Consider the following 27,286-nt stretch of genomic DNA (forward strand, 5'->3'; position numbering starts at 1 on the left):
CACAGGTTACAGTTAACCTTCCCATGTCCATCGGAAACTATTACTGGATTCCCAGGAAAGAATCAAAGCACATACAGTTAGAAGCATTACTCTCCCGGAGAGAAGTCGACATGGTGCCTGTTGTATTCAATTCCGACGCAAATTCTGTGTTTTATTGTCAAGTTGATGGTCCACAGGTTACAGTAAACCTTCCCATGTCCGTCGGAATCTATTACTGCAATCCCAGAAAAGAATCAAAGCACAGACAGTTAGAAGCATTACTCTCCCGGAGAGAAGTCGGCATGGTGCCTGTTGTATTCTATTCCGACGCAATTTCTGTGTTTCATCGTCAAGTTGAAGGTCCACAGGTTACAGTTAACCATCCCATGTCCATCGGAAACTATTACTGGATTCCCAGGAAAGAATCAAAGCACATACAGTTAGAAGCATTACTCTCCCGGAGAGAAGTCGACATGGTGCCTGTTGTATTCAATTCCGACGCAAATTCTGTGTTTTATTGTCAAGTTGATGGTCCACAGGTTACACTAAACCTTCCCATGTCCATCGGAATCTATTACTGCAATCCCAGGAAAGAATCAAAGCACAGACAGTTAGAAGCATTACTCTCCCGGAGAGAAGTCGGCATGGTGCCTGTTGGATTCCATTCCGAAGCAATTTCTGTGTTTCATTGCCAAGTTGATCGTCCACAGGTTACAGTAAACCTTCCCATGTCCGTCACAATCTATTACTGGAATCCCAGAAAAGAATCAAAGCACAGACAGTTAGAAGCATTACTCTCCCGGAGAGAAGTCGGCACGGTGACTGTTGTATTCTATTCCGACGCAATTTCTGTGTTTCATCGTCAAGTTGAAGGTCCACAGGTTACAGTTAACCTTCCCATGTCCATCGGAAACTATTACTGGATTCCCAGGAAAGAATCAAAGCACATACAGTTAGAAGCATTACTCTCCAGGAGAGAAGTCGACATGGTAACTGTTGTATTCAATTCCGACGCAAATTCTGTGTTTTATTGTCAAGTTGATGGTCCACAGGTTACAGTAAACCTTCCCATGTCCGTCGGAATCTATTACTGGAATCCCAGAAAAGAATCAAAGCACAGACAGTTAGAAGCATTACTCTCCCGGAGAGAAGTCGGCATGGTGACTGTTGTATTCTATTCCGACGCAATTTCTGTGTTTCATCGTCAAGTTGAAGGTCCACAGGTTACAGTAAACCTTCCCATGTCCATCGGAAACTATTACTGGATTCCCAGGAAAGAATCAAAGCACATACAGTTAGAAGCATTACTCTCCCGGAGAGAAGTCGACATGGTGCCTGTTGTATTCTATTCCGACGCAAATTCTGTGTTTTATTGTCAAGTTGATGGTCCACAGGTTACAGTAAACCTTCCCATGTCCGTCGGAATCTATTACTGGAATCCCAGAAAAGAATCAAAGCACAGACAGTTAGAAGCATTACTCTCCCGGAGAGAAGTCGGCATGGTGACTGTTGTATTCTATTCCGACGCAATTTCTGTGTTTCATCGTCAAGTTGAAGGTCCACAGGTTACAGTTAACCTTCCCATGTCCATCGGAAACTATTACTGGATTCCCAGGAAAGAATCAAAGCACAGACAGTTAGAAGCATTACTCTCCCGTAGAGATGTCGACATGGTGCCTGTTGTATTCTATTCCGACGCAATTTCTGTGTTTTATTGTCAAGTTGATGGTCCACAGGTTACACTAAACCTTCCCATGTCCATCGGAATCTATTACTGCAATCCCAGGAAAGAATCAAAGCACAGACAGTTAGAAGCCTTACTCCCCCGGAGAGAAGTCGGCATGGTGCCTGTTGGATTCCATTCCGACGCAATTTCTGTGTTTTATTGTCAAGTTGATGGTCCACAGGTTACACTAAACCTTCATATGTCCATCGGAATCTATTACTGCAATCCCAGGAAAGAATCAAAGCACAGACAGTTAGAAGCATTACTCTCCCGGAGAGAAGTCGGCATGGTGCCTGTTGGATTCCATTCCGACGCAATTTCTGTGTTTTATTGTCAAGTTGATGGTCCACAGGTTACACTAAACCTTCCCATGTCCATCGGAATCTATTACTGCAATCCCAGGAAAGAATCAAAGCACAGACAGTTAGAAGCATTACTCTCCCGGAGAGAAGTCGGCATGGTGCCTGTTGTATTCAATTCCGACGCAAATTCTGTGTTTTATTGTCAAGTTGATGGTCCACAGGTTACAGTAAACCTTCCCATGTCCGTCGGAATCTATTACTGCAATCCCAGAAAAGAATCAAAGCACAGACAGTTAGAAGCATTACTCTCCCGGAGAGAAGTCGGCATGGTGCCTGTTGTATTCTATTCCGACGCAATTTCTGTGTTTCATCGTCAAGTTGAAGGTCCACAGGTTACAGTTAACCTTCCCATGTCCATCGGAAACTATTACTGGATTCCCAGGAAAGAATCAAAGCACATACAGTTAGAAGCATTACTCTCCCGGAGAGAAGTCGACATGGTGCCTGTTGTATTCAATTCCGACGCAAATTCTGTGTTTTATTGTCAAGTTGATGGTCCACAGGTTACACTAAACCTTCCCATGTCCATCGGAATCTATTACTGCAATCCCAGGAAAGAATCAAAGCACAGACAGTTAGAAGCATTACTCTCCCGGAGAGAAGTCGGCATGGTGCCTGTTGGATTCCATTCCGACGCAATTTCTGTGTTTCATTGCCAAGTTGATCGTCCACAGGTTACAGTAAACCTTCCCATGTCCGTCGGAATCTATTACTGGAATCCCAGAAAAGAATCAAAGCACAGACAGTTAGAAGCATTACTCTCCCGGAGAGAAGTCGGCACGGTGACTGTTGTATTCTATTCCGACGCAATTTCTGTGTTTCATCGTCAAGTTGAAGGTCCACAGGTTACAGTTAACCTTCCCATGTCCATCGGAAACTATTACTGGATTCCCAGGAAAGAATCAAAGCACATACAGTTAGAAGCATTACTCTCCCGGAGAGAAGTCGACATGGTAACTGTTGTATTCAATTCCGACGCAAATTCTGTGTTTTATTGTCAAGTTGATGGTCCACAGGTTACAGTAAACCTTCCCATGTCCGTCGGAATCTATTACTGGAATCCCAGAAAAGAATCAAAGCACAGACAGTTAGAAGCATTACTCTCCCGGAGAGAAGTCGACATGGTGCCTGTTGTATTCAATTCCGACGCAAATTCTGTGTTTTATTGTCAAGTTGATGGTCCACAGGTTACAGTAAACCTTCCCATGTCCGTCGGAATCTATTACTGCAATCCCAGAAAAGAATCAAAGCACAGACAGTTAGATGCATTACTCTCCCGGAGAGAAGTCGGCATGGTGCCTGTTGTATTCTATTCCGACGCAATTTCTGTGTTTCATCGTCAAGTTGAAGGTCCACAGGTTACAGTTAACCATCCCATGTCCATCGGAAACTATTACTGGATTCCCAGGAAAGAATCAAAGCACATACAGTTAGAAGCATTACTCTCCCGGAGAGAAGTCGACATGGTGCCTGTTGTATTCAATTCCGACGCAAATTCTGTGTTTTATTGTCAAGTTGATGGTCCACAGGTTACACTAAACCTTCCCATGTCCATCGGAATCTATTACTGCAATCCCAGGAAAGAATCAAAGCACAGACAGTTAGAAGCATTACTCTCCCGGAGAGAAGTCGGCATGGTGCCTGATGGATTCCATTCCGAAGCAATTTCTGTGTTTCATTGCCAAGTTGATCGTCCACAGGTTACAGTAAACCTTCCCATGTCCGTCACAATCTATTACTGGAATCCCAGAAAAGAATCAAAGCACAGACAGTTAGAAGCATTACTCTCCCGGAGAGAAGTCGGCACGGTGACTGTTGTATTCTATTCCGACGCAATTTCTGTGTTTCATCGTCAAGTTGAAGGTCCACAGGTTACAGTTAACCTTCCCATGTCCATCGGAAACTATTACTGGATTCCCAGGAAAGAATCAAAGCACATACAGTTAGAAGCATTACTCTCCAGGAGAGAAGTCGACATGGTAACTGTTGTATTCAATTCCGACGCAAATTCTGTGTTTTATTGTCAAGTTGATGGTCCACAGGTTACAGTAAACCTTCCCATGTCCGTCGGAATCTATTACTGGAATCCCAGAAAAGAATCAAAGCACAGACAGTTAGAAGCATTACTCTCCCGGAGAGAAGTCGGCATGGTGACTGTTGTATTCTATTCCGACGCAATTTCTGTGTTTCATCGTCAAGTTGAAGGTCCACAGGTTACAGTAAACCTTCCCATGTCCATCGGAAACTATTACTGGATTCCCAGGAAAGAATCAAAGCACATACAGTTAGAAGCATTACTCTCCCGGAGAGAAGTCGACATGGTGCCTGTTGTATTCTATTCCGACGCAAATTCTGTGTTTTATTGTCAAGTTGATGGTCCACAGGTTACAGTAAACCTTCCCATGTCCGTCGGAATCTATTACTGGAATCCCAGAAAAGAATCAAAGCACAGACAGTTAGAAGCATTACTCTCCCGGAGAGAAGTCGGCATGGTGACTGTTGTATTCTATTCCGACGCAATTTCTGTGTTTCATCGTCAAGTTGAAGGTCCACAGGTTACAGTTAACCTTCCCATGTCCATCGGAAACTATTACTGGATTCCCAGGAAAGAATCAAAGCACAGACAGTTAGAAGCATTACTCTCCCGTAGAGATGTCGACATGGTGCCTGTTGTATTCTATTCCGACGCAATTTCTGTGTTTTATTGTCAAGTTGATGGTCCACAGGTTACACTAAACCTTCCCATGTCCATCGGAATCTATTACTGCAATCCCAGGAAAGAATCAAAGCACAGACAGTTAGAAGCTTTACTCTCCCGGAGAGAAGTCGGCATGGTGCCTGTTGGATTCCATTCCGACGCAATTTCTGTGTTTTATTGTCAAGTTGATGGTCCACAGGTTACACTAAACCTTCATATGTCCATCGGAATCTATTACTGCAATCCCAGGAAAGAATCAAAGCACAGACAGTTAGAAGCATTACTCTCCCGGAGAGAAGTCGGCATGGTGCCTGTTGGATTCCATTCCGACGCAATTTCTGTGTTTTATTGTCAAGTTGATGGTCCACAGGTTACACTAAACCTTCCCATGTCCATCGGAATCCATTACTGCAATCCCAGGAAAGAATCAAAGCACAGACAGTTAGAAGCATTACTCTCCCGGAGAGAAGTCGGCATGGTGCCTGTTGTATTCAATTCCGACGCAAATTCTGTGTTTTATTGTCAAGTTGATGGTCCACAGGTTACAGTAAACCTTCCCATGTCCGTCGGAATCTATTACTGCAATCCCAGAAAAGAATCAAAGCACAGACAGTTAGAAGCATTACTCTCCCGGAGAGAAGTCGGCATGGTGCCTGTTGTATTCTATTCCGACGCAATTTCTGTGTTTCATCGTCAAGTTGAAGGTCCACAGGTTACAGTTAACCTTCCCATGTCCATCGGAAACTATTACTGGATTCCCAGGAAAGAATCAAAGCACATACAGTTAGAAGCATTACTCTCCCGGAGAGAAGTCGACATGGTGCCTGTTGTATTCAATTCCGACGCAAATTCTGTGTTTTATTGTCAAGTTGATGGTCCACAGGTTACACTAAACCTTCCCATGTCCATCGGAATCTATTACTGCAATCCCAGGAAAGAATCAAAGCACAGACAGTTAGAAGCATTACTCTCCCGGAGAGAAGTCGGCATGGTGCCTGTTGGATTCCATTCCGACGCAATTTCTGTGTTTCATTGCCAAGTTGATCGTCCACAGGTTACAGTAAACCTTCCCATGTCCGTCGGAATCTATTACTGGAATCCCAGAAAAGAATCAAAGCACAGACAGTTAGAAGCATTACTCTCCCGGAGAGAAGTCGGCACGGTGACTGTTGTATTCTATTCCGACGCAATTTCTGTGTTTCATCGTCAAGTTGAAGGTCCACAGGTTACAGTTAACCTTCCCATGTCCATCGGAAACTATTACTGGATTCCCAGGAAAGAATCAAAGCACATACAGTTAGAAGCATTACTCTCCCGGAGAGAAGTCGACATGGTAACTGTTGTATTCAATTCCGACGCAAATTCTGTGTTTTATTGTCAAGTTGATGGTCCACAGGTTACAGTAAACCTTCCCATGTCCGTCGGAATCTATTACTGGAATCCCAGAAAAGAATCAAAGCACAGACAGTTAGAAGCATTACTCTCCCGGAGAGAAGTCGACATGGTGCCTGTTGTATTCTATTCCGACGCAAATTCTGTGTTTTATTGTCAAGTTGATGGTCCACAGGTTACAGTAAACCTTCCCATGTCCGTCGGAATCTATTACTGGAATCCCAGAAAAGAATCAAAGCACAGACAGTTAGAAGCATTACTCTCCCGGAGAGAAGTCGGCATGGTGACTGTTGTATTCTATTCCGACGCAATTTCTGTGTTTCATCGTCAAATTGAAGGTCCACAGGTTACAGTTAACCTTCCCATGTCCATCGGAAACTATTACTGGATTCCCAGGAAAGAATCAAAGCACAGACAGTTAGAAGCATTACTCTCCCGTAGAGAAGTCGACATGGTGCCTGTTGTATTCTATTCCGACGCAATTTCTGTGTTTTATTGTCAAGTTGATGGTCCACAGGTTACACTAAACCTTCCCATGTCCATCGGAATCTATTACTGCAATCCCAGGAAAGAATCAAAGCACAGACAGTTAGAAGCATTACTCTCCCGGAGAGAAGTCGGCATGGTGACTGTTGTATTCTATTCCGACGCAATTTCTGTGTTTCATCGTCAAGTTGAAGGTCCACAGGTTACAGTTAACCTTCCCATGTCCATCGGAAACTATTACTGGATTCCCAGGAAAGAATCAAAGCACAGACAGTTAAAAGCATTACTCTCCCGGAGAGAAGTCGGCATGGTGACTGTTGTATTCTATTCCGACGCAATTTCTGTGTTTCATCGTCAAGTTGAAGGTCCACAGGTTACAGTAAACCTTCCCATGTCCATCGGAAACTATTACTGGATTCCCAGGAAAGAATCAAAGCACATACAGTTAGAAGCATTACTCTCCCGGAGAGAAGTCGGCATGGTGCCTGTTGTATTCTATTCCGACGCAATTTCTGTGTTTCATCGTCAAGTTGAAGGTCCACAGGTTACAGTAAACCTTCCCATGTCCATCGGAAACTATTACTGGATTCCCAGGAAAGAATCAAAGCACATACAGTTAGAAGCATTACTCTCCCGGAGAGAAGTCGGCATGGTGCCTGTTGTATTCTATTCCGACGCAATTTCTGTGTTTTATTGTCAAGTTGATGGTCCACAGGTTACAGTAAATCTGCCCATGTCCGTCGGAATCTATTACTGGAATCCCAGGAAAGAATCAAAGCACAGACAGTTAGAAGCATTACTCTCCCGGAGAGAAGTCGGCATGGTGACTGTTGTATTCTATTCCGACGCAATTTCTGTGTTTCATCGTCAAGTTGAAGGTCCACAGGTTACAGTAAACCTTCCCATGTCCATCGGAAACTATTACTGGATTCCCAGGAAAGAATCAAAGCACATACAGTTAGAAGCATTACTCTCCCGGAGAGAAGTCGACATGGTGCCTGTTGTATTCTATTCCGACGCAAATTCTGTGTTTTATTGTCAAGTTGAAGGTCCACAGGTTACAGTAAACCTTCCCATGTCCATCGGAATCTATTACTGCAATCCCAGGAAAGAATCAAAGCACATACAGTTAGAAGCATTACTCTCCCGTAGAGAAGTCGGCATGGTGCCTGTTGTATTCTATTCCGACGCAATTTCTGTGTTTTATTGTCAAGTTGATGGTCCACAGGTTACACTAAACCTTCCCATGTCCGTCGGAATCTATTACTGGAATCCCAGGAAAGAATCAAAGCACAGACAGTTAGAAGCATTACTCTCCCGGAGAGAAGTCGACATGGTGCCTGTTGTATTCTATTCCGACGCAAATTCTGTGTTTTATTGTCAAGTTGAAGGTCCACAGGTTACAGTAAACCTTCCCATGTCCATCGGAAACTATTACTGGATTCCCAGGAAAGAATCAAAGCACATACAGTTAGAAGCATTACTCTCCCGGAGAGAAGTCGGCATGGTGCCTGTTGTATTCTATTCCGACGCAATTTCTGTGTTTTATTGTCAAGTTGATGGTCCACAGGTTACAGTAAACCTTCCCATGTCCGTCGGAATCTATTACTGGAATCCCAGGAAAGAATCAAAGCACAGACAGTTAGAAGCATTACTCTCCCGGAGAGAAGTCGGCATGGTGACTGTTGTATTCTATTCCGACGCAATTTCTGTGTTTCATCGTCAAGTTGAAGGTCCACAGGTTACAGTAAACCTTCCCATGTCCATCGGAAACTATTACTGGATTCCCAGGAAAGAATCAAAGCACATACAGTTAGAAGCATTACTCTCCCGGAGAGAAGTCGGCATGGTGCCTGTTGTATTCTATTCCGACGCAATTTCTGTGTTTTATTGTCAAGTTGATGGTCCACAGGTTACACTAAACCTTCCCATGTCCGTCGGAATCTATTACTGGAATCCCAGAAAAGAATCAAAGCACAGACAGTTAGAAGCATTACTCTCCCGGAGAGAAGTCGGCATGGTGACTGTTGTATTCTATTCCGACGCAATTTCTGTGTTTCATCGTCAAGTTGAAGGTCCACAGGTTACAGTAAACCTTCCCATGTCCATCGGAAACTATTACTGGATTCCCAGGAAAGAATCAAAGCACATACAGTTAGAAGCATTACTCTCCCGGAGAGAAGTCGGCATGGTGACTGTTGTATTCTATTCCGACGCAATTTCTGTGTTTCATCGTCAAGTTGAAGGTCCACAGGTTACAGTAAACCTTCCCATGTCCATCGGAAACTATTACTGGATTCCCAGGAAAGAATCAAAGCACATACAGTTAGAAGCATTACTCTCCCGGAGAGAAGTCGGCATGGTGACTGTTGTATTCTATTCCGACGCAATTTCTGTGTTTCATCGTCAAGTTGAAGGTCCACAGGTTACAGTAAACCTTCCCATGTCCATCGGAAACTATTACTGGATTCCCAGGAAAGAATCAAAGCACATACAGTTAGAAGCATTACTCTCCCGGAGAGAAGACGGCATGGTGCCTGTTGTATTCTATTCCGACGCAATTTCTGTGTTTTATTGTCAAGTTGATGGTCCACAGGTTACAGTAAACCTTCCCATGTTCGTCGGAATCTATTACTGGAATCCCAGGAAAGAATCAAAGCACAGACAGTTAGAAGCATTACTCTCCCGGAGAGAAGTCGGCATGGTGACTGTTGTATTCTATTCCGACGCAATTTCTGTGTTTCATCGTCAAGTTGAAGGTCCACAGGTTACAGTAAACCTTCCCATGTCCATCGGAAACTATTACTGGATTCCCAGGAAAGAATCAAAGCACATACAGTTAGAAGCATTACTCTCCCGGAGAGAAGTCGGCATGGTGACTGTTGTATTCTATTCCGACGCAATTTCTGTGTTTCATCGTCAAGTTGAAGGTCCACAGGTTACAGTAAACCTTCCCATGTCCATCGGAAACTATTACTGGATTCCCAGGAAAGAATCAAAGCACATACAGTTAGAAGCATTACTCTCCCGGAGGGAAGTCGGCATGGTGACTGTTGTATTCTATTCCGACGCAATTTCTGTGTTTCATCGTCAAGTTGAAGGTCCACAGGTTACAGTAAACCTTCCCATGTCCATCGGAAACTATTACTGGATTCCCAGGAAAGAATCAAAGCACATACAGTTAGAAGCATTACTCTCCCGGAGAGAAGACGGCATGGTGCCTGTTGTATTCTATTCCGACGCAATTTCTGTGTTTTATTGTCAAGTTGATGGTCCACAGGTTACAGTAAACCTTCCCATGTCCGTCGGAATCTATTACTGGAATCCCAGGAAAGAATCAAAGCACAGACAGTTAGAAGCATTACTCTCCCGGAGAGAAGTCGGCATGGTGACTGTTGTATTCTATTCCGACGCAATTTCTGTGTTTCATCGTCAAGTTGAAGGTCCACAGGTTACAGTAAACCTTCCCATGTCCATCGGAAACTATTACTGGATTCCCAGGAAAGAATCAAAGCACATACAGTTAGAAGCATTACTCTCCCGTAGAGAAGTCGACATGGTGCCTGTTGTATTCTATTCCGACGCAAATTCTGTGTTTTATTGTCAAGTTGAAGGTCCACAGGTTACAGTAAACTTTCCCATGTCCATCGGAAACTATTACTGGATTCCCAGGAAAGAATCAAAGCACATACAGTTAGAAGCATTACTCTCCCGGAGAGAAGTCGGCATGGTGCCTGTTGTATTCTATTCCGACGCAATTTCTGTGTTTTTTTGTCAAGTTGATGGTCCACAGGTTACAGTAAACCTTCCCATGTCCGTCGGAATCTATTACTGGAATCCCAGAAAAGAATCAAAGCACAGACAGTTAGAAGCATTACTCTACCGGAGAGAAGTCGGCATGGTGACTGTTGTATTCTATTCCGACGCAATTTCTGTGTTTCATCGTCAAGTTGAAGGTCCACAGGTTACAGTAAACCTTCCCATGTCCATCGGAAACTATTACTGGATTCCCAGGAAAGAATCAAAGCACATACAGTTAGAAGCATTACTCTCCCGTAGAGAAGTCGACATGGTGCCTGTTGTATTCTATTCCGACGCAATTTCTGTGTTTTATTGTCAAGTTGAAGGTCCACAGGTTACACTAAACCTTCCCATGTCCATCGGAATCTATTACTGCAATCCCAGGAAAGAATCAAAGCACAGACAGTTAGAAGCATTACTCTCCCGGAGAGAAGTCGGCATGGTGACTGTTGTATTCTATTCCGACGCAATTTCTGTGTTTCATCGTCAAGTTGAAGGTCCACAGGTTACAGTAAACCTTCCCATGTCCATCGGAAACTATTACTGGATTCCCAGGAAAGAATCAAAGCACATACAGTTAGAAGCATTACTCTCCCGGAGAGAAGTGGGCATGGTGACTGTTGTATTCTATTCCGACGCAATTTCTGTGTTTCATCGTCAAGTTGAAGGTCCACAGGTAACAGTAAACCTTCCCATGTCCATCGGAAACTATTACTGGATTCCCAGGAAAGAATCAAAGCACATACAGTTAGAAGCATTACTCTCCCGGAGAGAAGTCGGCATGGTGACTGTTGTATTCTATTCCGACGCAATTTCTGTGTTTCATCGTCAAGTTGAAGGACCACAGGTTACAGTAAACCTTCCCATGTCCATCGGAAACTATTACTGGATTCCCAGGAAAGAATCAAAGCACATACAGTTAGAAGCATTACTCTCCCGGAGAGAAGTCGGCATGGTGCCTGTTGTATTCTATTCCGACGCAATTTCTGTGTTTTATTGTCAAGTTGATGGTCCACAGGTTACAGTAAACCTTCCCATGTCCGTCGGAATCTATTACTGGAATCCCAGGAAAGAATCAAAGCACAGACAGTTAGAAGCATTACTCTCCCGGAGAGAAGTCGGCATGGTGACTGTTGTATTCTATTCCGACGCAATTTCTGTGTTTCATCGTCAAGTTGAAGGTCCACAGGTTACAGTAAACCTTCCCATGTCCATCGGAAACTATTACTGGATTCCCAGGAAAGAATCAAAGCACATACAGTTAGAAGCATTACTCTCCCGTAGAGAAGTCGGCATGGTGCCTGTTGTATTCTATTCCGACGCAATTTCTGTGTTTTATTGTCAAGTTGATGGTCCACAGGTTACACTAAACCTTCCCATGTCCATCGGAATCTATTACTGCAATCCCAGGAAAGAATCAAAGCACATACAGTTAGAAGCATTACTCTCCCGGAGAGAAGTCGGCATGGTGCCTGTTGTATTCTATTCCGACGCAATTTCTGTGTTTTATTGTCAAGTTGATGGTCCACAGGTTACACTAAACCTTCCCATGTCCGTCGGAATCTATTACTGGAATCCCAAGAAAGAATCAAAGCACATACAGTTAGAAGCATTACTCTCCCGGAGAGAAGTCGACATGGTGCCTGTTGTATTCTATTCCGACGCAAATTCTGTGTTTTATTGTCAAGTTGAAGGTCCACAGGTTACAGTAAACCTTCCCATGTCCATCGGAAACTATTACTGGATTCCCAGGAAAGAATCAAAGCACATACAGTTAGAAGCATTACTCTCCCGTAGAGAAGTCGGCATGGTGCCTGTTGTATTCTATTCCGACGCAATTTCTGTGTTTTATTGTCAAGTTGATGGTCCACAGGTTACAGTAAACCTTCCCATGTCCGTCGGAATCTATTACTGGAATCCCAGGAAAGAATCAAAGCACAGACAGTTAGAAGCATTACTCTCCCGGAGAGAAGTCGGCATGGTGACTGTTGTATTCTATTCCGACGCAATTTCTGTGTTTCATCGTCAAGTTGAAGGTCCACAGGTTACAGTAAACCTTCCCATGTCCATCGGAAACTATTACCGGATTCCCAGGAAAGAATCAAAGCACATACAGTTAGAAGCATTACTCTCCCGGAGAGAAGTCGACATGGTGCCTGTTGTATTCTATTCCGACGCAAATTCTGTGTTTTATTGTCAAGTTGAAGGTCCACAGGTTACAGTAAACCTTCCCATGTCCATCGGAAACTATTACTGGATTCCCAGGAAAGAATCAAAGCACATACAGTTAGAAGCATTACTCTCCCGTAGAGAAGTCGGCATGGTGCCTGTTGTATTCTATTCCGACGCAATTTCTGTGTTTTATTGTCAAGTTGATGGTCCACAGGTTACACTAAACCTTCCCATGTCCATCGGAATCTATTACTGCAATCCCAGGAAAGAATCAAAGCACATACAGTTAGAAGCATTACTCTCCCGGAGAGAAGTCGGCATGGTGCCTGTTGTATTCTATTCCGACGCAATTTCTGTGTTTTATTGTCAAGTTGATGGTCCACAGGTTACACTAAACCTTCCCATGTCCGTCGGAATCTATTACTGGAATCCCAGGAAAGAATCAAAGCACATACAGTTAGAAGCATTACTCTCCCGGAGAGAAGTCGACATGGTGCCTGTTGTATTCTATTCCGACGCAAATTCTGTGTTTTATTGTCAAGTTGAAGGTCCACAGGTTACAGTAAACCTTCCCATGTCCATCGGAAACTATTACTGGATTCCCAGGAAAGAATCAAAGCACATACAGTTAGAAGCATTACTCTCCCGTAGAGAAGTCGGCATGGTGCCTGTTGTATTCTATTCCGACGCAATTTCTGTGTTTTATTGTCAAGTTGATGGTCCACAGGTTACAGTAAACCTTCCCATGTCCGTCGGAATCTATTACTGGAATCCCAGGAAAGAATCAAAGCACAGACAGTTAGAAGCATTACTCTCCCGGAGAGAAGTCGGCATGGTGACTGTTGTATTCTATTCCGACGCAATTTCTGTGTTTCATCGTCAAGTTGAAGGTCCACAGGTTACAGTAAACCTTCCCATGTCCATCGGAAACTATTACCGGATTCCCAGGAAAGAATCAAAGCACATACAGTTAGAAGCATTACTCTCCCGGAGAGAAGTCGACATGGTGCCTGTTGTATTCTATTCCGACGCAAATTCTGTGTTTTATTGTCAAGTTGAAGGTCCACAGGTTACAGTAAACCTTCCCATGTCCATCGGAAACTATTACTGGATTCCCAGGAAAGAATCAAAGCACATACAGTTAGAAGCATTACTCTCCCGGAGAGAAGTCGGCATGGTGACTGTTGTATTCTATTCCGACGCAATTTCTGTGTTTCATCGTCAAGTTGAAGGTCCACAGGTTACAGTAAACCTTCCCATGTCCATCGGAAACTATTACTGGATTCCCAGGAAAGAATCAAAGCACATACAGTTAGAAGCATTACTCTCCCGGAGAGAAGTCGGCATGGTGACTGTTGTATTCTATTCCGACGCAATTTCTGTGTTTCATCGTCAAGTTGAAGGTCCACAGGTTACAGTAAACCTTCCCATGTCCATCGGAAACTATTACTGGATTCCCAGGAAAGAATCAAAGCACATACAGTTAGAAGCATTACTCTCCCGGAGAGAAGTCGGCATGGTGCCTGTTGTATTCTATTCCGACGCAAATTCTGTGTTTTATTGTCAAGTTGAAGGTCCACAGGTTACAGTAAACCTTCCCATGTCCATCGGAAACTATTACTGGATTCCCAGGAAAGAATCAAAGCACATACAGTTAGAAGCATTACTCTCCCGTAGAGAAGTCGGCATGGTGCCTGTTGTATTCTATTCCGACGCAATTTCTGTGTTTTATTGTCAAGTTGATGGTCTACAGGTTACACTAAACCTTCCCATGTCCGTCGGAAACTATTACTGGAATCCCAGGAAAGAATCAAAGCACATACAGTTAGAAGCATTACTCTCCCGGAGAGAAGTCGACATGGTGCCTGTTGTATTCTATTCCGACGCAAATTCTGTGTTTTATTGTCAAGTTGAAGGTCCACAGGTTACAGTAAACCTTCCCATGTCCATCGGAAACTATTACTGGATTCCCAGGAAAGAATCAAAGCACATACAGTTAGAAGCATTACTCTCCCGTAGAGAAGTCGGCATGGTGCCTGTTGTATTCTATTCCGACGCAATTTCTGTGTTTTATTGTCAAGTTGATGGTCCACAGGTTACAGTAAACCTTCCCATGTCCGTCGGAATCTATTACTGGAATCCCAGGAAAGAATCAAAGCACAGACAGTTAGAAGCATTACTCTCCCGGAGAGAAGTCGGCATGGTGACTGTTGTATTCTATTCCGACGCAATTTCTGTGTTTCATCGTCAAGTTGAAGGTCCACAGGTTACAGTAAACCTTCACATGTCCATCGGAAACTATTACTGGATTCCCAGGAAAGAATCAAAGCACATACAGTTAGAAGCATTACTCTCCCGGAGAGAAGTCGACATGGTGCCTGTTGTATTCTATTCCGACGCAAATTCTGTGTTTTATTGTCAAGTTGAAGGTCCACAGGTTACAGTAAACCTTCCCATGTCCATCGGAAACTATTACTGGATTCCCAGGAAAGAATCAAAGCACATACAGTTAGAAGCATTACTCTCCCGTAGAGAAGTCGGCATGGTGCCTGTTGTATTCTATTCCGACGCAATTTCTGTGTTTTATTGTCAAGTTGATGGTCCACAGGTTACACTAAACCTTCCCATGTCCGTCGGAATCTATTACTGGAATCCCAGAAAAGAATCAAAGCACAGACAGTTAGAAGCATTACTCTCCCGGAGAGAAGTCGGCATGGTGACTGTTGTATTCTATTCCGACGCAATTTCTGTGTTTCATCGTCAAGTTGAAGGTCCACAGGTTACAGTAAACCTTCCCATGTCCATCGGAAACTATTACTGGATTCCCAGGAAAGAATCAAAGCACATACAGTTAGAAGCATTACTCTCCCGGAGAGAAGTCGACATGGTGCCTGTTGTATTCTATTCCGACGCAAATTCTGTGTTTTATTGTCAAGTTGAAGGTCCACAGGTTACAGTAAACCTTCCCATGTCCATCGGAATCTATTACTGCAATCCCAGGAAAGAATCAAAGCACAGACAGTTAGAAGCATTACTCTCCCGGAGAGAAGTCGGCATGGTGACTGTTGTATTCTATTCCGACGCAATTTCTGTGTTTTATTGTCAAGTTGAAGGTCCACAGGTTACACTAAACCTTCCCATGTCCATCGGAATCTATTACTGCAATCCCAGGAAAGAATCAAAGCTCAGACAGTTAGAAGCATTACTCTCCCGGAGAGAAGTCGACATGGTGCCTGTTGTATTCTATTCCGACGCAATTTCTGTGTTTCATCGTCAAGTTGAAGGTCCACAGGTTACAGTAAACCTTCCCATGTCCATCGGAAACTATTACTGGATTCCCAGGAAAGAATCAAAGCACATACAGTTAGAAGCATTACTCTCCCGGAGAGAAGTCGACATGGTGCCTGTTGTATTCTATTCCGACGCAAATTCTGTGTTTTATTGTCAAGTTGAAGGTCCACAGGTTACAGTAAACCTTCCCATGTCCATCGGAATCTATTACTGCAATCCCAGGAAAGAATCAAAGCACAGACAGTTAGAAGCATTACTCTCCCGTAGAGAAGTCGGCATGGTGACTGTTGTATTCTATTCCGACGCAATTTCTGTGTTTTATTGTCAAGTTGAAGGTCCACAGGTAACACTAAACCTTCCCATGTCCATCGGAATCTATTACTGCAATCCCAGGAAAGAATCAAAGCACAGACAGTTAGAAGCATTACTCTCCCGGAGAGAAGTCGGCATGGTGACTGTTGTATTCTATTCCGACGCAATTTCTGTGTTTCATCGTCAAGTTGAAGGTCCACAGGTTACAGTAAACCTTCCCATGTCCATCGGAAACTATTACTGGATTCCCAGGAAAGAATCAAAGCACATACAGTTAGAAGCATTACTCTCCCGGAGAGAAGTCGACATGGTGCCTGTTGTATTCTATTCCGACGCAAATTCTGTGTTTTATTGTCAAGTTGAAGGTCCACAGGTTACAGTAAACCTTCCCATGTCCATCGGAAACTATTACTGGATTCCCAGGAAAGAATCAAAGCACATACAGTTAGAAGCATTACTCTCCCGTAGAGAAGTCGATATGGTGCCTGTTGTATTCTATTCCGACGCAATTTCTGTGTTTTATTGTCAAGTTGATGGTCCACAGGTTACACTAAACCTTCCCATGTCCGTCGGAATCTATTACTGGAATCCCAGAAAAGAATCAAAGCACAGACAGTTAGAAGCATTACTCTCCCGGAGAGAAGTCGGCATGGTGACTGTTGTATTCTATTCCGACGCAATTTCTGTGTTTCATCGTCAAGTTGAAGGTCCACAGGTTACAGTAAACCTTCCCATGTCCATCGGAAACTATTAGTGGATTCCCAGGAAAGAATCAAAGCACAGACAGTTAGAAGCATTACTCTCCCGGAGAGAAGTCGGCATGGTGACTGTTGTATTCTATTCCGACGCAATTTCTGTGTTTCATCGTCAAGTTGAAGGTCCACAGGTTACAGTAAACCTTCCCATGTCCATCGGAAACTATTACTGGATTCCCAGGAAAGAATCAAAGCACATACAGTTAGAAGCATTACTCTCCCGTAGAGAAGTCGACATGGTGCCTGTTGTATTCTATTCCGACGCAATTTCTGTGTTTTATTGTCAAGTTGATGGTCCACAGGTTACACTAAACCTTCCCATGTCCGTCGGAATCTATTACTGGAATCCCAGAAAAGAATCAAAGCACAGACAGTTAGAAGCATTACTCTCCCGGAGAGAAGTCGGCATGGTGACTGTTGTATTCTATTCCGACGCAATTTCTGTGTTTCATCGTCAAGTTGAAGGTCCACAGGTTACAGTTAACCTTCCCATGTCCATCGGAAACTATTACTGGATTCCCAGGAAAGAATCAAAGCACAGACAGTTAGAAGCATTACTCTCCCGGAGAGAAGTCGGCATGGTGACTGTTGTATTCTATTCCGACGCAATTTCTGTGTTTCATCGTCAAGTTGAAGGTCCACAGGTTACAGTAAACCTTCCGATGTCCATCGGAAACTATTACTGGATTCCCAGGAAAGAATCAAAGCACATACAGTTAGAAGCATTACTCTCCCGGAGAGAAGTCGACATGGTGCCTGTTGTATTCTATTCCGACGCAAATTCTGTGTTTTATTGTCAAGTTGAAGGTCCACAGGTTACAGTAAACCTTCCCATGTCCATCGGAAACTATTACTGGATTCCCAGGAAAGAATCAAAGCACATACAGGTAGAAGCATTACTCTCCCGTACAGAAGTCGATATGGTGCCTGTTGTATTCTATTCCGACGCAATTTCTGTGTTTTATTGTCAAGTTGATGGTCCACAGGTTACACTAAACCTTCCCATGTCCGTCGGAATCTATTACTGGAATCCCAGAAAAGAATCAAAGCACAGTCAGTTAGAAGCATTACTCTCCCGGAGAGAAGTCGGCATGGTGACTGTTGTATTCTATTCCGACGCAATTTCTGTGTTTCATCGTCAAGTTGAAGGTCCACAGGTTACAGTAAACCTTCCCATGTCCATCGGAAACTATTACTGGATTCCCAGGAAAGAATCAAAGCACAGACAGTTAGAAGCATTACTCTCCCGGAGAGAAGTCGGCATGGTGACTGTTGTATTCTATTCCGACGCAATTTCTGTGTTTCATCGTCAAGTTGAAGGTCCACAGGTTACAGTAAACCTTCCCATGTCCATCGGAAACTATTACTGGATTCCCAGGAAAGAATCAAAGCACATACAGTTAGAAGCATTACTCTCCCGTAGAGAAGTCGACATGGTGCCTGTTGTATTCTATTCCGACGCAATTTCTGTGTTTTATTGTCAAGTTGATGGTCCACAGGTTACACTAAACCTTCCCATGTCCGTCGGAATCTATTACTGGAATCCCAGAAAAGAATCAAAGCACAGACAGTTAGAAGCATTACTCTCCCGGAGAGAAGTCGGCATGGTGACTGTTGTATTCTATTCCGACGCAATTTCTGTGTTTCATCGTCAAGTTGAAGGTCCACAGGTTACAGTTAACCTTCCCATGTCCATCGGAAACTATTACTGGATTCCCAGGAAAGAATCAAAGCACAGACAGTTAGAAGCATTACTCTCCCGGAGAGAAGTCGGCATGGTGACTGTTGTATTCTATTCCGACGCAATTTCTGTGTTTCATCGTCAAGTTGAAGGTCCACAGGTTACAGTAAACCTTCCGATGTCCATCGGAAACTATTACTGGATTCCCAGGAAAGAATCAAAGCACATACAGTTAGAAGCATTACTCTCCCGGAGAGAAGTCGACATGGTGCCTGTTGTATTCTATTCCGACGCAAATTCTGTGTTTTATTGTCAAGTTGAAGGTCCACAGGTTACAGTAAACCTTCCCATGTCCATCGGAAACTATTACTGGATTTCCAGGAAAGAATCAAAGCACATACAGTTAGAAGCATTACTCTCCCGTAGAGAAGTCGACATGGTGCCTGTTGTATTCTATTCCGACGCAATTTCTGTGTTTTATTGTCAAGTTGATGGTCCACAGGTTCCACTAAACCTTCCCATGTCCGTCGGAATCTATTACTGGAATCCCAGAAAAGAATCAAAGCACAGACAGTTAGAAGCATTACTCTCCCGGAGAGAAGTCGGCATGGTGACTGTTGTATTCTATTCCGACGCAATTTCTGTGTTTCATCGTCAAGTTGAAGGTCCACAGGTTACAGTAAACCTTCCCATGTCCATCGGAAACTATTACTGGATTCCCAGGAAAGAATCAAAGCACAGACAGTTAGAAGCATTACTCTCCCGGAGAGAAGTCGGCATGGTGACTGTTGTATTCTATTCCGACGCAATTTCTGTGTTTCATCGTCAAGTTGAAGGTCCACAGGTTACAGTAAACCTTCCCATGTCCATCGGAAACTATTACTGGATTCCCAGGAAAGAATCAAAGCACATACAGTTAGAAGCATTACTCTCCCGTAGAGAAGTCGACATGGTGCCTGTTGTATTCTATTCCGACGCAATTTCTGTGTTTTATTGTCAAGTTGAGGGTCCACAGGTTACACTAAACCTTCCCATGTCCGTCGGAATCTATTACTGGAATCCCAGAAAAGAATCAAAGCACAGACAGTTAGAAGCATTACTCTCCCGGAGAGAAGTCGGCATGGTGACTGTTGTATTCTATTCCGACGCAATTTCTGTGTTTCATCGTCAAGTTGACGGTCCACAGGTTACAGTTAACCTTCCCATGTCCATCGGAAACTATTACTGGATTCCCAGGAAAGAATCAAAGCACATACAGTTAGAAGCATTACTCTCCCGTAGAGAAGTCGACATGGTGCCTGTTGTGTTCTATTCCGACGCAATTTCTGTGTTTTATTGTCATGTTGATGGTCCACAGGTTACACTAAACCTTCCCATGTCCGTCGGAATCTATTACTGGAATCCCAGAAAAGAATCAAAGCACAGACAGTTAGAAGCATTACTCTCCCGGAGAGAAGTCGGCATGGTGACTGTTGTATTCTATTCCGACGCAATTTCTGTGTTTCATCGTCAAGTTGAAGGTCCACAGGTTACAATAAACCTTCCCATGTCCATCGGAAACTATTACTGGATTCCCAGGAAAGAATCAAAGCACATACAGTTAGAAGCATTACTCTCCCGTAGAGAAGTCGGCATGGTGCCTGTTGTATTCTATTCCGACGCAATTTCTGTGTTTCATCGTCAAGTTGAAGGTCCACAGGTTACACTAAACCTTCCCATGTCCGTCGGAATCTATTACTGGAGTCCCAGAAAAGAATCAAAGCACAGACAGTTAGAAGCATTACTCTCCCGGAGAGAAGTCGGCATGGTGACTGTTGTATTCTATTCCGACGCAATTTCTGTGTTTCATCGTCAAGTTGAAGGTCCACAAATAACAGTTAACCTTCCCATGTCCATCGGAAACTATTACTGGATTCCCAGGAAAGAATCAAAGCACAGACAGTTAGAAGCATTACTCTCCCGTAGAGAAGTCGACATGGTGCCTGTTGTATTCTATTCCGACGCAATTTCTGTGTTTTATTGTCAAGTTGATGGTCCACAGGTTACACTAAACCTTCCCATGTCCGTCGGAATCTATTACTGGAATCCCAGAAAAGAATCAAAGCACATACAGTTAGAAGCATTACTCTCCCGGAGAGAAGTCGGCATGGTGACTGTTGTATTCTATTCCGACGCAATTTCTGTGTTTCATCGTCAAGTTGAAGGTCCACAGGTTACAGTAAACCTTCCCATGTCCATCGGAAACTGTTACTGGATTCCCAGGAAAGAATCAAAGCACATACAGTTAGAAGCATTACTCTCCCGTAGAGAAGTCGGCATGGTGATTGTTGTATTCTATTCCGACGCAATTTCTGTGTTTCATCGTCAAGTTGAAGGTCCACAGGTTACACTAAACCTTCCCATGTCCGTCGGAATCTATTACTGGAGTCCCAGAAAAGAATCAAAGCACAGACAGTTAGAAGCATTACTCTCCCGGAGAGAAGTCGGCATGGTGACTGTTGTATTCTATTCCGACGCAATTTCTGTGTTTCATCGTCAAGTTGAAGGTCCACAGGTTTAAGTTAACCTTCCCATGTCCATCGGAAACTATTACTGGATTCCCAGGAAAGAATCAAAGCACAGACAGTTAGAAGCATTACTCTCCCGGAGAGAAGTCGACATGGTGCCTGTTGTATTCTATTCCGACGCAATTTCTGTGTTTTATTGTCAAGTTGATGGTCCACAGGTTACACTAAACCTTCCCATGTCCGTCGGAATCTATTACTGGAATCCCAGAAAAGAATCAAAGCACAGACAGTTAGAAGCATTACTCTCCCGGAGAGAAGTCGGCATGGTGACTGTTGTATTCTATTCCGACGCAATTTCTGTGTTTCATCGTCAAGTTGAAGGTCCACAGGTTACAGTTAACCTTCCCATGTCCATCGGAAACTATTACTGGATTCCCAGGAAAGAATCAAAGCACATACAGTTAGAAGCATTACTCTCCCGTAGAGAAGTCGACATGGTGCCTGTTGTATTCTATTCCGACGCAATTTCTGTGTTTTATTGTCACGTTGATGGTCCACAGGTTACACTAAACCTTCCCATGTCCGTCGGAATCTATTACTGGAATCCCAGAAAAGAATCAAAGCACAGACAGTTAGAAGCATTACTCTCCCGGAGAGAAGTCGGCATAGTGACTGTTGTATTCTATTCCGACGCAATTTCTGTGTTTCATCGTCAAGTTGAAGGTCCACAGGTTACAGTAAACCTTCCCATGTCCATCGGAAACTATTACTGGATTCCCAGGAAAGAATCAAAGCACATACAGTTAGAAGCATTACTCTCCCGGAGAGAAGTCGGCATGGTGCCTGGTGTATTCTATTCCGACGCAATTTCTGTGTTTTATTGTCAAGTTGATGGTCCACAGGTTACAGTAAACCTTCCCATGTCCGTCGGAATCTATTACTGGAATCCCAGAAAAGAATCAAAGCACAGACAGTTAGAAGCATTACTCTCCCGGAGAGAAGTCGGCATGGTGACTGTTGTATTCTATTCCGACGCAATTTCTGTGTTTCATCGTCAAGTTGAAGGTCCACAGGTTATAGTAAACCTTCCCATGTCCATCGGAAGCTATTACTGGATTCCCAGGAAAGAATCAAAGCACATACAGTTAGAAGCATTACTCTCCCGTAGAGAAGTCGACATGGTGCCTGTTGTATTCTATTCCGACGCAATTTCTGTGTTTTATTGTCAAGTTGACGGTCCACAGGTTACACTAAACCTTCCCATGTCCATCGGAATCTATTACTGCAATCCCAGGAAAGAATCAAAGCACAGACAGTTAGAAGCATTACTCTCCCGGAGAGAAGTCGGCATGGTGACTGTTGTATTCTATTCCGACGCAATTTCTGTGTTTCATCGTCAAGTTGAAGGTCCACAGGTTACAGTAAACCTTCCCATGTCCATCGGAAACTATTACTGGATTCCCAGGAAACAATCAAAGCACATACAGTTAGAAGCATTACTCTCCCGGAGAGAAGTCGACATGGTGCCTGTTGTATTCTATTCCGACGCAAATTCTGTGTTTTATTATCAAGTTGATGGTCCACAGGTTACAGTAAACCTTCCCATGTCCGTTGGAATCTATTACTGGAATCCCAGAAAAGAATCAAAGCACAGACAGTTAGAAGCATTACTCTCCCAGAGAGAAGTCGGCATGGTGACTGTTGTATTCTACTCCGACGCAATTTCTGTGTTTTATTGTCAAGTTGATGGTCCGTAGGTTACACTAAACCTTCCCATGTCCGTCGGAATCTATTACTGGAATCCCAGAAAAGAATCAAAGCACAGACAGATAGAAGCATTACTCTCCCGGAGAGAAGTCGGCATGGTGACTGTTGTATTCTATTCCGACGCAATTTCTGTGTTTTATTGTCAAGTTGATGGTCCACAGGTTACACTAAACCTACCCATGTCCGTCGGAATCTATTACTGGAATCCCAGAAAAGAATCAAAGCACAGACAGTTAGAAGCATTACTCTCCCGGAGAGAAGTCGGCATGGTGACTGTTGTATTCTATTCCGACGCAATTTCTGTGTTTCATCGTCAAGTTGAAGGTCCACAGGTTACAGTTAACCTTCCCATGTCCATCGGAAACTATTACTGGATTCCCAGGAAAGAATCAAAGCACATACAGTTAGAAGCATTACTCTCCCGTAGAGAAGTCGACATGGTGCCTGTTGTATTCTATTCCGACGCAATTTCTGTGTTTTATTGTCAAGTTGATGGTCCACAGGTTACACTAAACCTTCCCATGTACGTCGGAATCTATTACTGGAATCCCAGAAAAGAATCAAAGCACAGACAGTTAGAAGCATTACTCTCCCGGAGAGAAGTCGGCATGGTGACTGTTGTATTCTATACCGACGCAATTTCTGTGTTTCATCGTCAAGTTGAAGGTCCACAGGTTACAGTAAACCTTCCCATGTCCATCGGAAACTATTACTGGATTCCCAGGAAAGAATCAAAGCACATACAGTTAGAAGCATTACTCTCCCGTAGAGAAGTCGGCATGGTGACTGTTGTATTCTATTCCGACGCAAATTCTGTGTTTTATTGTCAAGTTGATGGTCCACAGGTTATAGTAAACCTTCCCATGTCCGTTGGAATCTATTACTGGAATCCCAGAAAAGAATCAAAGCACAGACAGTTAGAAGCATTACTCTCCCGGAGAGAAGTCGGCATGGTGACTGTTGTACTCTATTCCGACGCAATTTCTGTGTTTTATTGACAAGTTGATGGTCCACAGGTTACACTAAACCTTCCCATGTCCGTCGGAATCTATTACTGGAATCCCAGAAAAGAATCAAAGCACAGACAGTTAGAAGCATTACTCTCCCGGAGAGAAGTCGGCATGGTGACTGTTGTATTCTATTCCGACGCAATTTCTGTGTTTCATCGTCAAGTTGAAGGTCCACAGGTTACAGTTAACCTTCCCATGTCCATCGGAAACTATTACTGCAATCCCAGGAAAGAATCAAAGCACATACAGTTAGAAGCATTACTCTCCCGTAGAGAAGTCGACATGGTGCCTGTTGTATTCTATTCCGACGCAATTTCTGTGTTTTATTGTCAAGTTGATGGTCCACAGGTTACACTAAACCTTCCCATGTCCGTCGGAATCTATTACTGGAATCCCAGAAAAGAATCAAAGCACAGACAGTTAGAAGCATTACTCTCCCGGAGAGAAGTCGGCATGGTGACTGTTGTATTCTATTCCGACGCAATTTCTGTGTTTCATCGTCAAGTTGAAGATCCACAGGTTACAGTAAACCTTCCCATGTCCATCGGAAACTATTACTGGATTCCCAGGAAAGAATCAAAGCACAGACAGTTAGAAGCATTACTCTCCCGTAGAGAAGTCGACATGGTGCCTGTTGTATTCTATTCCGACGCAATTTCTGTGTTTTATTGTCAAGTTGATGGTCCACAGGTTACACTAAACCTTCCCATGTACGTCGGAATCTATTACTGGAATCCCAGAAAAGAATCAAAGCACAGACAGTTAGAAGCATTACTCTCCCGGAGAGAAGTCGGCATGGTGACTGTTGTATTCTATACCGACGCAATTTCTGTGTTTCATCGTCAAGTTGAAGGTCCACAGGTTACAGTAAACCTTCCCATGTCCATCGGAAACTATTACTGGATTCCCAGGAAAGAATCAAAGCACATACAGTTAGAAGCATTACTCTCCCGTAGAGAAGTCGGCATGGTGACTGTTGTATTCTATTCCGACGCAAATTCTGTGTTTTATTGTCAAGTTGATGGTCCACAGGTTATAGTAAACCTTCCCATGTCCGTTGGAATCTATTACTGGAATCCCAGAAAAGAATCAAAGCACAGACAGTTAGAAGCATTACTCTCCCGGAGAGAAGTCGGCATGGTGACTGTTGTATTCTATTCCGACGCAATTTCTGTGTTTTATTGACAAGTTGATGGTCCACAGGTTACACTAAACCTTCCCATGTCCGTCGGAATCTATTACTGGAATCCCAGAAAAGAATCAAAGCACAGACAGTTAGAAGCATTACTCTCCCGGAGAGAAGTCGGCATGGTGACTGTTGTATTCTATTCCGACGCAATTTCTGTGTTTCATCGTCAAGTTGAAGGTCCACAGGTTACAGTTAACCTTCCCATGTCCATCGGAAACTATTACTGCAATCCCAGGAAAGAATCAAAGCACATACAGTTAGAAGCATTACTCTCCCGTAGAGAAGTCGACATGGTGCCTGTTGTATTCTATTCCGACGCAATTTCTGTGTTTTATTGTCAAGTTGATGGTCCACAGGTTACACTAAACCTTCCCATGTCCGTCGGAATCTATTACTGGAATCCCAGAAAAGAATCAAAGCACAGACAGTTAGAAGCATTACTCTCCCGGAGAGAAGTCGGCATGGTGACTGTTGTATTCTATTCCGACGCAATTTCTGTGTTTCATCGTCAAGTTGAAGATCCACAGGTTACAGTAAACCTTCCCATGTCCATCGGAAACTATTACTGGATTCCCAGGAAAGAATCAAAGCACATACAGTTAGAAGCATTACTCTCCCGGAGAGAAGTCGACATGGTGCCTGTTGTATTCTATTCCGACGCAAATTCTGTGTTTTATTGTCAAGTTGATGGTCCACAGGTTACAGTAAACCTTCCCATGTCCGTTGGAATCTATTACTGGAATCCCAGAAAAGAATCAAAGCACAGACAGTTAGAAGCATTACTCTCCCGGAGAGAAGTCGGCATGGTGACTGTTGTATTCTATTCCGACGCAATTTCTGTGTTTTATTGTCAAGTTGATGGTCCACAGGTTACACTAAACCTTCCCATGTCCGTCGGAATCTATTACTGGAATCCCAGAAAAGAATCAAAGCACAGACAGTTAGAAGCATTACTCTCCCGGAGAGAAGTCGGCATGGTGACTGTTGTATTCTATTCCGACGCCATTTCTGTGTTTTATTGTCAAGTTGATGGTCCACAGGTTACACTAAACCTTCCCATGTCCGTCGGAATCTATTACTGGAATCCCAGAAAAGAATCAAAGCACAGACAGTTAGAAGCATTACTCCCCCGGAGAGAAGTCGGCATGGTGACTGTTGTATTCAATTCCGACGCAACTTCTGTGTTTCATCGTCAAGTTGAAGGTCCACAGGTTACAGTTAACCTTCCCATGTCCATCGGAAACTATTACTGGATTCCCAGGAAAGAATCAAAGCACATACAGTTAGAAGCATTACTCTCCCGTAGAGAAGTCGACATGGTGCCTGTTGTATTCTATTCCGACGCAATTTCTGTGTTTTATTGTCAAGTTGATGGTCCACAGGTTACACTAAACCTTCCCATGTCCGTCGGAATCTATTACTGGAATCCCAGAAAAGAATCAAAGCACAGACAGTTAGAAGCATTACTCTCCCGGAGAGAAGTCGGCATGGTGACTGTTGTATTCTATTCCGACGGAATTTCTGTGTTTCATCGTCAAGTTGAAGGTCCACAGGTTACAGTAAACCTTCCCATGTCCATCGGAAACTATTACTGGATTCCCAGGAAAGAATCAAAGCACATACAGTTAGAGGCATTACTCTCCCGGAGAGAAGTCGGCATGGTGCCTGTTGTATTCTATTCCGACGCAATTTCTGTGTTTTATTGTCAAGTTGATGGTCCACAGGTTACACTAAACCTTCCCATGTCCGTCGGAATCTATTACTGGAATCCCAGAAAAGAATCAAAGCACAGACAGTTAGAAGCATTACTCCCCCGGAGAGAAGTCGGCATGGTGACTGTTGTATTCAATTCCGACGCAACTTCTGTGTTTCATCGTCAAGTTGAAGGTCCACAGGTTACAGTAAACCTTCCCATGTCCGTCGGAATCTATTACTGGAATCCCAGAAAAGAATCAAAGCACAGACAGTTAGAAGCATTACTCTCCCGGAGAGAAGTCGGCATGGTGACTGTTGTATTCTATTCCGACGGAATTTCTGTGTTTCATCGTCAAGTTGAAGGTCCACAGGTTACAGTAAACCTTCCCATGTCCATCGGAAACTATTACTGGATTCCCAGGAAAGAATCAAAGCACATACAGTTAGAGGCATTACTCTCCCG

This window comes from Schistocerca americana, chromosome 4 (genome assembly GCF_021461395.2).
Source record: "Schistocerca americana isolate TAMUIC-IGC-003095 chromosome 4, iqSchAmer2.1, whole genome shotgun sequence".
In the NCBI taxonomy this organism is placed as follows: Eukaryota; Metazoa; Arthropoda; class Insecta; order Orthoptera; family Acrididae; genus Schistocerca; species Schistocerca americana.